The sequence below is a fragment of the Nycticebus coucang genome, chromosome 9, assembly GCF_027406575.1.
Source record: "Nycticebus coucang isolate mNycCou1 chromosome 9, mNycCou1.pri, whole genome shotgun sequence".
Classification (NCBI taxonomy): domain Eukaryota; kingdom Metazoa; phylum Chordata; class Mammalia; order Primates; family Lorisidae; genus Nycticebus; species Nycticebus coucang.
Window position 1 is genome coordinate 119,525,396 of NC_069788.1, and position 13,824 is coordinate 119,539,219.

At 42.3% G+C, this 13,824-nt stretch overlaps 1 protein-coding gene across 4 annotated transcripts in view; it reads left to right on the forward strand.

Moving 5' to 3' along the window:
• The first annotated feature begins 203 nt into the window (after positions 1 to 203).
• Positions 204 to 13,824, forward strand: part of SYNE2 (spectrin repeat containing nuclear envelope protein 2) — a 424,477-nt gene continuing 410,856 nt past the window's right edge. For all 4 annotated transcript variants that reach the window (XM_053601260.1, XM_053601261.1, XM_053601264.1 and 1 more), the window contains exon 1: positions 204 to 373. The gene's annotated coding sequence lies outside the window, so the exon portion shown is untranslated. The remainder of the gene's footprint in view (positions 374 to 13,824) is intronic.

Here is a 13,824-nt window from a genome sequence, read left to right on the forward strand (position 1 = left end):
CAGGAAAGCTTTCTGAGGGAGTTTGGAACCCCCTTCCTCTCCAGCTCCGGTGTACCGGAGCACCGACAGGCGGCGGCGCGGCGCGGGGGAGGCGGCTGCCCCGCCCCAGCGCAGGCGGGCGCGCTGCACACTGGCCGCCCAGCGGCGAGCGCGGGACTCTGCTGGCGGCGGGCGGGGAAGGCGCGGGGCGTGGTTTGTAGCTTCCCGAGCGCAAAGGTGCGGATCGCGCTGTGAGGCCCCGGGAGGCTTCGGCTGGACGGAAAAAGCGAGCCGGGGACGAGCGGAGGGCGCGATCCGGCCGGCGAGCTAGCGGCGCTGCGACCGGGCGGCCCGGGCCCGCACCCGGCCTCTGCGTCTGGCGGGCGGACGGCGGGTGAGCGCGGCCGCGGGGCCCCAGCGCCCGGGTGCGCCCCGGAGAGAGCGGGAGGGTGGGGAAGGGGCGGGGGCGAGGGAGGAACGGGCCCCGGGGCCCGGGCGGGGGCGGCGGGAGATGGGGCCCGACCCGATACGGGGTCCAAGCCAGGCCACGGGAAACTTTGCCCGGGCGGGGACAGCGGGGTGCGTGGAGGGCGCCGCAAACTTGTCAGCGGGAGGGGCGCCCCGGGGACTGGGGCGAGCGCGGGCGGGTGGCGTTTGTCTCTCTGGCTTCTTTGTGTCACCTCCGGGCCCCAGCCCGCCGGTCGGCCCTGCTGGGAAGGTGCTGCGTGGTTCCCCCGCCGCCCCCGCCTGGGCCCAGGCCCGGCGCTCGCGGTCGGCTGATTGTTTTCATCCCGCGCGTCACGCCAGGGCGGGAAAGATTTTGAACGCCGCGTGAGACAGACCGGCGGGAGCCGCGGCGCGGGGGTCGCAGAGCCGTGGGCGGCGCGAGGCTCCGGGGACTCCTCGGGGCGGGAGGGCGCGGGCTCCCTAGGGGCCGCCGCGGGCGCGGGAAGGGGATTACAATTCCATTTCGATTGCTTGGGGTCTTTGTTGTCTGCAATTGCCTTTAGGGTCTGACCGTAGCACCTTTTTCTCCGTAGGTAATTATTTCTTCTGTTCAAAAAGGGGCGGTGGAGGGCTTATTTGACGCAGGTAGAGAAGTCCTGGGTGACATTTCACTTGGTGGACGGCTGTTATTTCCGAAAGTTATCATCCCCCTCCCGTGGAAGGGAGAGTCTAGGTTAGACGCCGGCGGGCACGTCGTGTACAAGCACCAGCAGGTCCGAGCCGCACCGGGAAGCTTTATGCTGCTCCACACTTTGCATCGCTGTTTTTTAAGTTTTTTTTTTCATTCGAAGCAACTTTCATCGGCTTTTCTAAAACTTCCCATGGTGCCGAAGGCAGATGCTATTTGGTCGTGTTGGGATGGGCTCGATCGCTTTTAGAGGTGGGGAATACAATGAAACCTCCCCACCACTACCTGGCCGCGTCACCACTCAGGTGCCACCGTAGAGCTGTCGTAAACACCGGAACAGAGTATTTTGCTTTTATGGGATGGGATATTTGGTGTGTTTTCATACTTTAATGTATGACTTCTCTGGTTTTCTTTATGGAAGATTGCTGAGACTCCCAAGGGCTTTCCTGAGATAATGACTGAAGGGCCTTAGACCACCAGTCCCCCTCCGCCCCCGCCCCGCCTCGTCTTGCACCCTCCTCTCACCCCCGGGGGCGGTGAGATGTCAAAATAAATAAAAAGTAGAAATGGTTCAGTCTTTCTACACGTGGTTGAGTTAATGGGACTTTTTTTTTTTTAATCAGAATTAAACCAGTTTGGGTCACCTAGCCTTGTACATTAAATTTATTTTTAAAAATTATGTGGGTAACTTTTATGTAGTTAGAAATTTTAACATTTCAGTTGCAGGGTATTGCAGTGCGTTTAGAGAACTGAGTCACAATGAGCTAATTCTCCACAGTGCCCTCACTAAGCATGGGAGTTTAGTATAAAAAATGGAGTTGCTCACATTTTAGGGAAAGGATGGGAAACAATTGATTCATGTTTCGTTGTTCATTTGTCATTAAATGTTTGAGATATAGAATTTCAGTAATTTCACAGAATCATTCACTGATTTATACCAACAAACTCCTGCCATTTATCAGCCACAGTGCTTGACTTTGCGGCTCTGAGTAATTATAATTGCCCCTTGATGCTTATTTCATGCCAGTAAATGCCTTATAGAGATTATTCTCCTGTGAGTATTTATCAGGTATCTGTATGTATTGTGCTAGGTGCTGGGGTTATGATGGTCCATAAGACAGTTCCTACTTTTATCTAGTCGGGAAAATAGGCAGTAAGTAAAATATACTGCTAAACTAATTGGAGGTTTTAAAACGTAAACCAGACCCTATTGCTGTTGTATTCAAGACCCTCCAGAGGCTTCTTGTCTCCATCTGGAATGGCAAGGACCTGCCAGTGGCTCCAAGGGCTTACTTCTTTTGGTTTCCCTGCCCCCCACCCTGTTATTTTCCTGACCTTCTCTGCCACTCTCTCTTCCTTCAAGCTTCTGTAGCCAGACTGGCTTCTTTGTTGTTTGAAGGCCTCTGAACTTGTTCTGCTCTGCTGGGAATGCCACTCCCACACCTGCTCCCATGGCCCCCTTCACTTTCTCTACTCAATGTTAAAATCTCAGACTTAACATTGTAGCCACTCTAGCAACTCCTACCCCTCCTTCCACAAATTGTCTTTTCTCTGCAATACTCATGGCTGTCTACCAGATATATGTTATTTGTTTATTGTCTGTCTTTTACACATGAGATTGTACACTCCATCAGAGCTGGAGCAGAGCTATTTTGTTCACTGTTGTATCCTCAGAATTTGGGGCAGTGCCTGCCTAGATTGCTTGAGGTCACAAGTTCCAGACCAGCTTGAGCAAAAGCAAGACCCCGTCTCTATTAAAAATAGAAAAACTGAGGCAAGAGGATTGCTTGAGCCCAAGAGTTGGAGGTTGCTGTGTGTTATGACGCCATGGCACTCTACCCAGGGCGATAGCATGAGACTCTGACTAAAAAAAAAAAGGACAAAAGATATGCTTGTACATGTTCTGAGGATCTGTGTCATATATATCCTTTCCTACTTTAACCAGAGGATTATGTCTGGAATAGGGTAAAGTCACTTATGTTTAAAGTCTGTTAATTCTTCATGAAGTTGTAGGCTATTTTTTGTTGTTGCTGTTACTTTACTTTGTCTATGTTTTCCTTTTTTTTTTTTTTGGTGACAGGGTCTTGCTGTTATCTCCCAGGCGGAAATTCAGTGGTGTCATATAGATCCCCGTATCCTCAAACTCCTAGACTGACATGATCCTCCCACCTCAACTTCCCAAGTAGCTGGGACTACAGGTGCATGCTATGTCCAACTAAGCAGAGAATGGGATCTCACTGTACTGCCCAAGCTAGTCTCAAACTCCTTAACTCAAGCTGTTACTCCAGGTTGAGTAACAAACTTAGTATAATTGGTATACAATATGTGCACATATTTAAATTTTGTTAAGTGTTTGACTTATATGGATCTTTGAAACCATCTCTTCCTATTTCTTCTTACTTTACCCTGAATCTTCATTTCCTAAACAACCTGTGACAGCTTTATGACCCCACAGATTTGTCTGCCTTTTTAGAACTTTATAGAAATGGAATTATACCATATGTCCTCTTCGTTGCCTGGCTTCTTTCACTTAGCACAATTATTTTGAGATTCATCCACATTTTTGTGTGTATCAATAGTTCATTCCTTTTTATTGTTGAGAAGTAATCCATTGTGTTGATTACCCCATCTTATTTATCCTTTCGCCCAATGATACAGTCTTTGTATGGATATCTGCTTTCCTTGGATAAATATCTAAGAGTAAGCTCCAGCTCGGTGGCTCACAGCGATACTCCAGTATTTTGGGAGGTCCAAGTGGAAAGACTATTTGCAGTCAGGAGTCCTAGACCAGCCTGAGTAAGAGTGAGACCCTGTCTCTACTAAAAATGGAAAAATTAGCTGGGTATCATGATGTATACCTGTAGTCTCAGCTATACAGAGAGGCTGAGGCAGGAGGATGCCTTGAGCCAAGAGTTGAGGTTGCTGTGAACTGGCCTGAAGCCACTGCACTCCAGCCTGGACAACAGAGTGAGGCAAGACCCTTTCTCAAAATGAAAAAAAAAGTATCTAGAAGTAGAATGGCTGGGCCATCTGATAGGTATATGTTTAATTTTTAAGGAAACTATTATACTTTTCAATCATAGTTACACCATTTTATACCCCTAAAGTAGTGTATGAGGGTTCTGGTCTTTATTCTTTATTTTGTTATTTTGGTGGTTATTTCAGTTCATCATAGGTTACCTGCAAATGATACTAGACCATGGAGATGTGATCATATGATCACATTTCTTCTTGATCTTTGTGCTATTGTCACAGATTTTATTTTCTTTTGTTATAAATCCCATACTACACTGTTATTTTTTAAGCAATTATATTTCAAAGAAATCTAAATGATATGAAAAATTCTATATACTTATCAATACAATAACACTTACTGTATTATTTGGCTATTGTTAAATGAAAATGAATTCATATTGAGGTTATTGGATTCATACACATTCTAACTTGTAAAGTTGAAATAAACTTTAAAGAAATAGTGAAATTTAGAAATCAGAACCTAGTTTGTTTTCTTTTCTTTTCATTTTTTTTTTTTTTAGAGACAGAGTTTCACTTTATCGTCCTCGGTAGAGTGCTGTGGCACCACAGCTCACAGCAATCTTCAACTCCTGGGCTTAGGCGATTCTCTTGCCTCAGCCTCCCAAGTAGCTGGGACTATAGGTGCTCGCCACAACGCCCGGCTATTTTTTGTTGCAGTTTGTTTGGGGCCGGGTTCACCCTTGGCACATGGGGCTGGCGCCTCACCCACTGAGCCACAGGTGCCATCCCTAGTTCATTTTCTTTAACTGAGTTGTAACAGAGCAGGGTATCACTGTAATAAAAAGATATTTTGGGGGGCTGGGTGCAGTGGCTCACACCTGTAATCCTAGTACTCTGGGAGGCCCAGATGGGTGGATTGCTTGATCTCATGAGTTTGAGACTGGCCTGAGCAAGAGTGAGACCCCATCTCTACTAAAAATAGAAAAACTAGCTGGGCATGTGGCAGGCACCTGTAGTCCCAGCTACCTGGAAAGCTGGGGCAAGAGGATGGCTTGAACCCAGGGGTTTGAGGTTGCTGTGAGCTAGACTGAGGCCATGGCACTCTAGCCAGGGTGACAGAGTAAGACTCTGTCTCAAAACAAAAACAAAAATGTATTTTAGGCTACTGTGGAGTATCAAAAGTTCCGAGCACCTGTACTTGGAGAGCTCTCCAGACAGGCACTGCTGGCTGCACTGTGCTGCTTTTCTTTCCTCTGGGTCACATTAGGAGGAGGGAGGGATGACTGGGGAGAAGGAATCAGTCCACCCATGTTGACATTTTCTAGACAAGGTTTTTCAACTTTTTTAATGCCATAGCACACTTGAGCTATAGTTAAACTTTCACGACACACTTAAAGTATGTTGATCAGACAAAAGAGCAAAAAAAAAAGATCATACTTACTGTGCTTTAAACTTCTTTCAAAAATAATTTATTAATGATCTTTAAAAATTTTTTTGCAGCACACCTAAGATCCTGTCACGGCATACTGGTTGAAAATCATTGTTCTATACCCTGAGAAACTTTGGAAGATAAGCTGGAAAGCATTTCTTTCTTTTGATAGTGTGTGAGATGAAAGCACTTGCTTATAGTTCTTTAGGTCACAGTAATACATATGACAAAACATGAGCCTCACCAGGTGTGGTGGTGCACACCTGTGGCCTTAGTCCCAGCTGGGCAATAGAGTGAGACCCCATCTCGTAAAAAATAAAAAAAGAAAAAGAAAAGAAAAGAAGAGTGAGTATAATCAAGCTTCTGCTTGTCAATATCCATATTTGATTGGAAACTCCAATCTGAGATTCAGTTATTGCCTATTTCTAGAATCCGCCATTCCCTGTTGCTGTGGTTGCAGCTGACTTCTGAGCTCCTCTGGGCACTACCTGTGCTTGCCGCTGTCATCAGGGAGCAGCTTCTTTCCATCTGGATATGTGAATGTACCCCTATTCAATTCAGCCAAAAAAAATTTTATTTTATGAATACATACCGAATCTAGGCTCTGACACATCAGTGAAAATCGATGCCCCTTGCTCTTAAACAGCTGTCTAGTCAAAGAAAGTCCCACAAGCAGAACAGGCAATCCCAGTGAGGTAACTGGTAATCACTAAAGTGGAGGCGTGAACAGGGCAAGGCAGAGTTAGCAAGAGCGGTGGTTCTAAAGCATGTTCTGGGGACCAGAAGTATCCAGTCTGTAGAATCAGAAACCTTGATGGGGGGCCCAGCAATCAGTGTTCATCAAGCCTTCTAAGTAATTCTGATGTGTGCTTTAGACTGGGAACCACTGGTGTAGAGGATCAGATAATATCTGGGATTTTTTTTCCAGCTCTTAAAGTCAATGAGTATGGTTGAGAAATGTGATGTATAGACACATTGTATTTTAAGAGCACTAGTTGGCACTAATAAAGTATCATACTATACAACATTAATTGCAACTGGATAAAACAAATTCCAAATGATAATGTTGTGTTTGGCATTGGAGCAATAGTAAGTTGGATGAAAAATTTCAAACATATTCTGAATAGATTCAGAACAGTAAAATGAATCCTTGAGTAACCATTACCCAGTGTCAATAATTAGGAAATCCTACTACTCTGGTTTTACATATGCCCTCACCTGTCCATGCTGGATTGTTTTGAAGCAAATTTCACACATTTTATCACTTTATCCATAAATAATTGAATTTTAAGTTATTTGTGATAGCAATGAATTTAAAACCGAATCACATGTAGCCCTGTCATAGTGGCACATTAATTATAGACAAAATTTGTCTGGAGCTTCTCTACACAAAAGATGGGTAAAACAAAACAATATGTAAACACATCAACATATATTCTTATTAGCAGAAAATTCATTGGATACTTGTTCCTACTGTGAATACATTTTATTAAAACAGTTTATATATTGCATCACTATGTTAGCAATATATGTGTTGTGCTTACAGATAACATTCTAGAATAGTAAGAAAAAATTATGGTGCTTAAAGGGGAGATTTTAGTTTGAACGGAAGGTTTTTGGGAAGGCAGCTATCAGAAGGTTTTGAAAGATTTGGGCAGAGTTTTAATATATAGAATTAAGAATTCTCTAGTCAGCAGTTCCCTCATTTGGAAAGAAAAGGTATTCACGTATAGGGATGTACAATCTATTAGAAAACAAAAGTCTATTAAAAAACAAAAATCCTTCATGGGATTAGAGTAAAAATCCACTCATTTTAGTCAATGTTTTATATACAGGCTTTTCCTCAAGGCTGAGAAGTTGATTTTAGGGTGAGGAGCAGAATTGATTTTTCTCCCACTTTGACTTTGGAGTACGCGTTGTATCCTAAGGAAAAGCTGATTGTATCACTTGTGACTGGGATCTTCACGCTTAGCTGCTTCTGCTCCACTAAACATGAATTAGTGGAGGTGGGTCATACCAGAGAAGTTAGTTAATTTCCATTTAGATGCTAATTACTCAGAAGACATTTTTATCTTAAATTCTAGCAAAATAAATCTGTCTAAGACTGTCCTTCATGCCCCCAAAACAAATTAAACCCCCCCCAATTCAAAAGCATATAACCTATTAATGCTATGGTAACTTATAGCCAATGTATGATGGGATTGTTGACAGAATAAAGCATGCTAGAGCTTTCAGCTTGAAAACTTGAGCTAGTGATTCAGACACAAGAAAATAGAAAGGAAAGAATATTATAAATTCTGTTTATTGAAGAGTTAAAGAAATGTGTTTTATTTTTTGCACTTGTATGTTGGCAAAGAAAATAGGTTACTAGAAGGCTGTTGTTAGAATATCCTTTTGTAGTCACTCATTTGATGAAGGTGGGTGGGTGGTTGTGATTTTTTTTTTTTTGAGACAGAGTATTACTTTATTGCCCAGGCTAGAGTGCAATGGTGTCATCACAGCTCATTGCAACCTCCAAATCCTGAGCTCAAATGATCCTCCTGCCTCAGCGTCTTGAGTAGCTGGGACTATAGGTGCCTACCACCACATACAATTAATTTTGTCTACTTTTAGTAGAGATGGGGTCTTGCCCTTGCTTAGGCTGGTCTCTTGTGTCAGGCCTGCCTCTGTTAATAGACCTTTGTTGAAAAGAAAGTATGTTACTGTTTTCATTGTGGATCTTTAACTCTGTTGGGTAATAATTAATTATATAAAAGTGTTTAGTCCGGAACTGATTATATTCTCTTCTGAGCTGGATGAAAAGAAACTCCTGAATGTTTATAACCACAGATTGACAATTTAGTTACAAAGACTCCCTGTTGGTGATGGTATCCAAGACTTGCAAGGTAAGCTAGCTGCTTTTGTGAGTCATCATGTTGTCTTTTGGCCAAGTGTTTTCTTAGCAACTGCTGTTGATTTCAGGTTTGAGCAGAATGAGTATGTTTGGAAGCGATCCAATATATTCTTTCAGGTTACACATGCCTGTTAAACCTTGTAAACTTACTGTTAATGTTATATGTACTACAAAGCATGAAGGATTGAACGCTTTTCCTATCTCTACCTTCCAAATAATTTCTCTTCTGATTTCTTTTTCTTTTTTTTTTGTAGAGACAGAGTCTCACTTCATGGCCCTGGGTAGAGTGCCGTGGCCTCACACAGCTCACAGCAACCTCCAACTCCTGGGCTTAGGCGATTCTCTTGCCTCAGCCTCCTGAGTAGCTGGGACCACAGGCGTCCGCCACAACGCCCGGCTATTTTTTTGGTTGCAGTTTGGCCGGGGCCGGGTTTGAACCCACCACCCTCAGTATATGGGGCCAGCGCCTTACCAACTGAGCCACAGGCGCCGCCCATTCTGATTTATTTTTCAAGGATAGTGGGGGTTGGGAGTGGAGATAGGAAAGGAGAAAAAGAAATGAATCTGAGATACTATGGTTCTGTCTGTTAATGTTCCTGGACTAGTGCAGAACCAGAATGGCCTTCATCTGCTGATAGGATAAAATATGATTTACTGGGATCTTGATCTTGAGTAATACTTTCATGTACATAAATGCTAAAGGAACAAGTGAATTTTAGGAATGTCTGTATAGTGCAGTGGTTAAAACCATGGTTTCTGAAGTCAGCGTGACTTTGGTTCAAATTCTAGTTTTGCCATATTACTTGGGGCAAATTATATAACCTCTTGGAGTAGAGTTTCCTCATCTATAAAAGTTAAGCTAATATATCACCTATTTTATAAGAGTTAATTGTACTATCTCAGTAACAATGTGACCTCTATAACACATGGTAATAAGTGGTCATTATTACATTCAGTTCAAGGGTGAAATGCACAAGGGACAAGTGCTTAAGGGATTCATGAGAAATGAATCAGACATGGAGTCCAATTCTTCAGGAACTAGGGGAGAATAGCCTTATGAACAAATCATTATATTATGATCTAGATTGGAAGAAGTGCCAGGTGAAGTATAAGCAAAGTGCTGTGGGTGCATAAAGCAAGTGGTGGTTAATGCCCACTTTGGGGAAGTTAGGGTTAATTTTGTAGCACATTTGACATTTGAGCTGGGTGTGCATAGCTGGGCCTAGAATGATGAGTAGGGATTTTATGGGTAGAGAATGGAGGAGAGTAGATTTCAGACTGAAGAAAAGCACAGGGTTTGTGGAAGAACATGGTGAGAGAGAAGGCTGGATAGATGATTCCTGGATAGATTCTTCAGGGTTCTACATGTGAAAGTGTTCAGTGTGTATTCGCACAGTCTTTGGGGAACCCACGCAGGATCTTGGCGTGAGCTCTGTTCACAATTACGTTCTGAAAGACATATTGGCGTGACAGGGAGTCTAAGTTTAAGGATGTTTCAGATATTTGGGTGAGTGATGAAATTTGGAGAACAGAGTGAGAAGGGATTAAAAGTGGATAGAAGAGAGAATTCTAAACTAGGTGCCAAAATTGTTGGTGCCATTATTTGAGAGAGAAACAGGAGGAGAAGGTATGGGAGGGGTTGGATGGTCCTGCAGTAGGATGAGTTCATGGGTCTGGTGAATTCAAGTATCAGGGGAACATCTAGCTGGCAGTTTGAAATTCAGTTCTAATAAAAGGAAGCTAACATTTATTGTGTACGTTCTGTGTCTGAGGTTTTATGCTAAGCATCTTTATAAATTATGTATTAGAAGCAAATAGTATTTTTTTTTTTTTTTTTTTGAGACAGAGTTTTACTATGTCGCCTTTGGTAGAGTGCCATGGCGTCATAGCTCACAGCAACCTTCAACTCTTGGGCTTAAGCAATTCTCTTGCCTCAGCTTCCCGAGTAGCTAGGACTACAGGTGCCTGCTACAACATCCAATATTTTTTAGTTGCAGTTATCATTGTTGTTTAGCAGGCCCGGGCTGGGCTCAAACCCACCAGCTTCAGTGTATATGGCTGGAGCCTTATTCACTGAGCTATAGGTGCCGAGCCCAGATAGTATTTTTACTGATGGAGAAACAGAGGTTCAGAAGAGGCATGATATTTAGTCATCAGCTTTGATTTTAAAGCATGTTTCATTTTTTCTTTTCTTTTTTTTTTTTTTTTTGAGACAGGGGCTTGTTCTTTTGCTCAGGTTGGAGTGCAATGGCTCCAACAACCTCAAACTCCTGGGCTCAGGCGATTCTCTTGCCTCAGCCTCCCAAGTAGCTGGGACTATGGGCCCATGCCACTACACTCAACTAATTTTTTTATTTTTTTTTAGAGATGAGGTCTCATTTTTTGCTCAGGCTGGTCTCAAACTCCTGACCTCAACCAATTCTCCCACCTTGGGCTCCCAAAGTGCTAGGATTACAGGCCTGAGCCACCATGACTGGCTCTGACATTTATATTTAGAGATGGAGTCTCTCTGTAGTGCCCAGGCTAGAGTTCAGTGGCTACTCACAGATGCAGTCGGCGTGTACCGCAGCTTCAAATTCCTGGCCTCAAGTGATCATCCTATTTCAGCCTCCTGAATAGGTGGGATTACAGGCATGTCCCACTGTGCCTAGCTCATTTTTATCTTTCTCCTCTAATTTAGGAGAGTGGGTGAGTGACTGAATACTTGAGGGAGCAAGCAGGCTGCTCCTAGGGCCCTTTTCATCACTTTCCACATTCAGCCTCTCATTATGGATTCTTGACCATGAGGAGAGAATAACCTTCTAACTGGGTGGTTTTTCTTTGTAACCTGAAGAGTGTCAAAGGAGTTTAGTTTCATTCTCTATTTTTCAAGTTCCATTATTCCTTTCCTGTTAGAGCCGCTTGAAGGTTGAAGTCCTATAATATTTTTTTCTCTTACTTGTGAGGAAATGGAAACATTTGTGTAAAGATTTAATCTAATAAACCTTATTTTAGTTGAACTGGAGAGGCCGGAGGGACAGAGAGAATGCTGCTCTTTTTCTTAATTGTATCCCCTTTATTAGGTGATGAATCCTGAGGCCAAGTTCATGGATGCAGATAAAAATTAAGTCTGGCAAGACTTTGAGTGCCTTTTAAGGAATTTTTGCAGTACAAAAATTCAAAACACACACACACACAGACACACACCCCCGAAAGGCCCGTGCTTCGTACTATTTTCACTTTCTCTTTTTGCAGACTCTCTTCCTAGAGATAATCACTATGGTATGTTTATCCCATTTGAATGTTTTGGAACATTCGGAACCTTGGCAGTAATTAGGCAAAGTAGCTAGGTGTTGAGTGTTTTTCCTTTTCACCTAGGTATTTGATAGAGGGTTTATTATTGAGGTTTCAGAAATATGGGCTTTTATTTTAGACCATGGTTCTGAAAGCCCCATAAGCATCAAATTTCACTTACAATAAATGCTCTTGGACCACCTTTCAAATCAATGACATACTCAGGGTTAGAATTTAGAAACCTTGAAGGTCTCATTTGTTGCCAAACCAGTTCTGTTAGTTTATTATACGAGTTTACCAGTTAACTGCAATAGTGAACAAAAATGTCTTTCTTTTCCTTCCTTCCCTTCCCTTCTCCTTCCTTCCTTCACAGGATACAGAGGAGCTGAGAATAGAAATTAACATAGGCCTATTTTTATTTTTTAAGACAGGGTCTTGCATTGTTCCTTGGGCTAGAATGCAGTGGCACCATAGCGCACTGCAACCTCAAACTCCTGAGCTTAAGCAATCCTGCCTCAGCCTCCCAAGGAGCTGGGAATATAGGCACCCACCACTACACCTAGCTGATTTTTCTTTTTTTTTTTTGTAGAGACAGGGTCTCACTCTTGCTCAGGCTAGCCTAGAACTTCTGGCTTCAAGAAATCTTCTCATCACAACCTTCCCAAGTAGTAGGAGTATTGGTGTGAACCAGGCACCTGGCCATAGGCCCATTTTATTTTGGTTACTCTGTTTATCTGTTAACTACTTATTATGTTGAATGCTCATATATTAATAATATATGCTGTGCTAAATTTCTCTAGAGAAATCTGGGACAAGTGAGTAGACTAGAATATCTTGCCCATTAAGAGGTCTGTTATAATAGTGTGCAAGGACATGGGTTTTGGAGCCTGACATATAGGATTCAAGCAACTTTTGCTAGTAACCTGGTATTTGGTTTGGGGTAAGTTACTTAACCTCTCTGTTTCCCTAAATGAGGTCGATAGTGTCTATGTTACAGACTAATAAAGATTAAAGAGGTGGTACATGCAGAGTGCTAAATATTAAGTACTAAATAAATATTAACTATTCTTATTACTGTTTTTATCATTAATCAAATGAAGAGCCCACAGTTCTAGTCACCTACATAAGGAGAGTTAACCTGTTCTTACTTTTGAGCTATAACAAAGGAGGTATCACTGATATTTCTGTCTTATTGCACTGTATGTTGTCAGGGAAGTGGTACATATTGAAATAAGTTTTTAAAAACAGATGCATATCTTGGTATTTCATTGGCGAGCTCTCTCCCCCACCATGATATGATAGACACTTGTTATCTTTTTAAATTAAATAATTTGGAGGAACTTCACCTAAAGAACTATAGAGAGATTTTCTTTTGTCTTAGAGGTCCTATTCTTCAATATCTTTGGTGTTTCCAGTTGTGGTTCTACTTGGGAAAATATTGTGGAATTCGTCAGATATTTTTTGAGGAACATTCTAATTGTTCACTGGGGTGGGGGTGGGGGAACAGCTTAAATGGTGTTTCATGGTGAGGGTCTGTTATGTATATTTTTTGGGGTGGGAATGAGGTCAAGGATATTTCCATGGGAAAGGCTTTGAGAGAAGGAAAAAAATATTTCTTAGAAACCTTAAGACAGTAGTCTGCAATTCTATGAAAAGAAAATTTAAGAATTTTAAAATCTGAGTTGTTAGAGATAAGGGGGGTCAGAAGGAATATTTATGTTGTAGGAAATTTTATCCTTATAGGAAGGTATATAAATTCTAAATATTTCAATGAGCTAGAATACCAAAGAAAAAGTAATGTTGGAATTAGAAATAGTCTTCTAAAGGTCATATAAATTTTTATAGAGTGACTGTGTTTTTTGTAAATAACAACAAAGATAATTTGATATTCACAGAAGGGCATTGTGTTCTTTCCCTGAGATGATGTGACCTCATATGGTATCTTGTGTTTTCAGAGTTGGAAAATATGTATCTTTAGGGAAAACTCAGAAACAAATAATCTTGGTTGTTTAATTTTAGGTGAGAAAGTTCTGCCACTTTAGCAATGAAATGGGAACTAACTTGCAAGCTCTCTAGCAAGTCACAAGGGAAGCAAGGGTGAAGGATAACAGAACAGTCGGAGGTTCTGCTATTTCACAT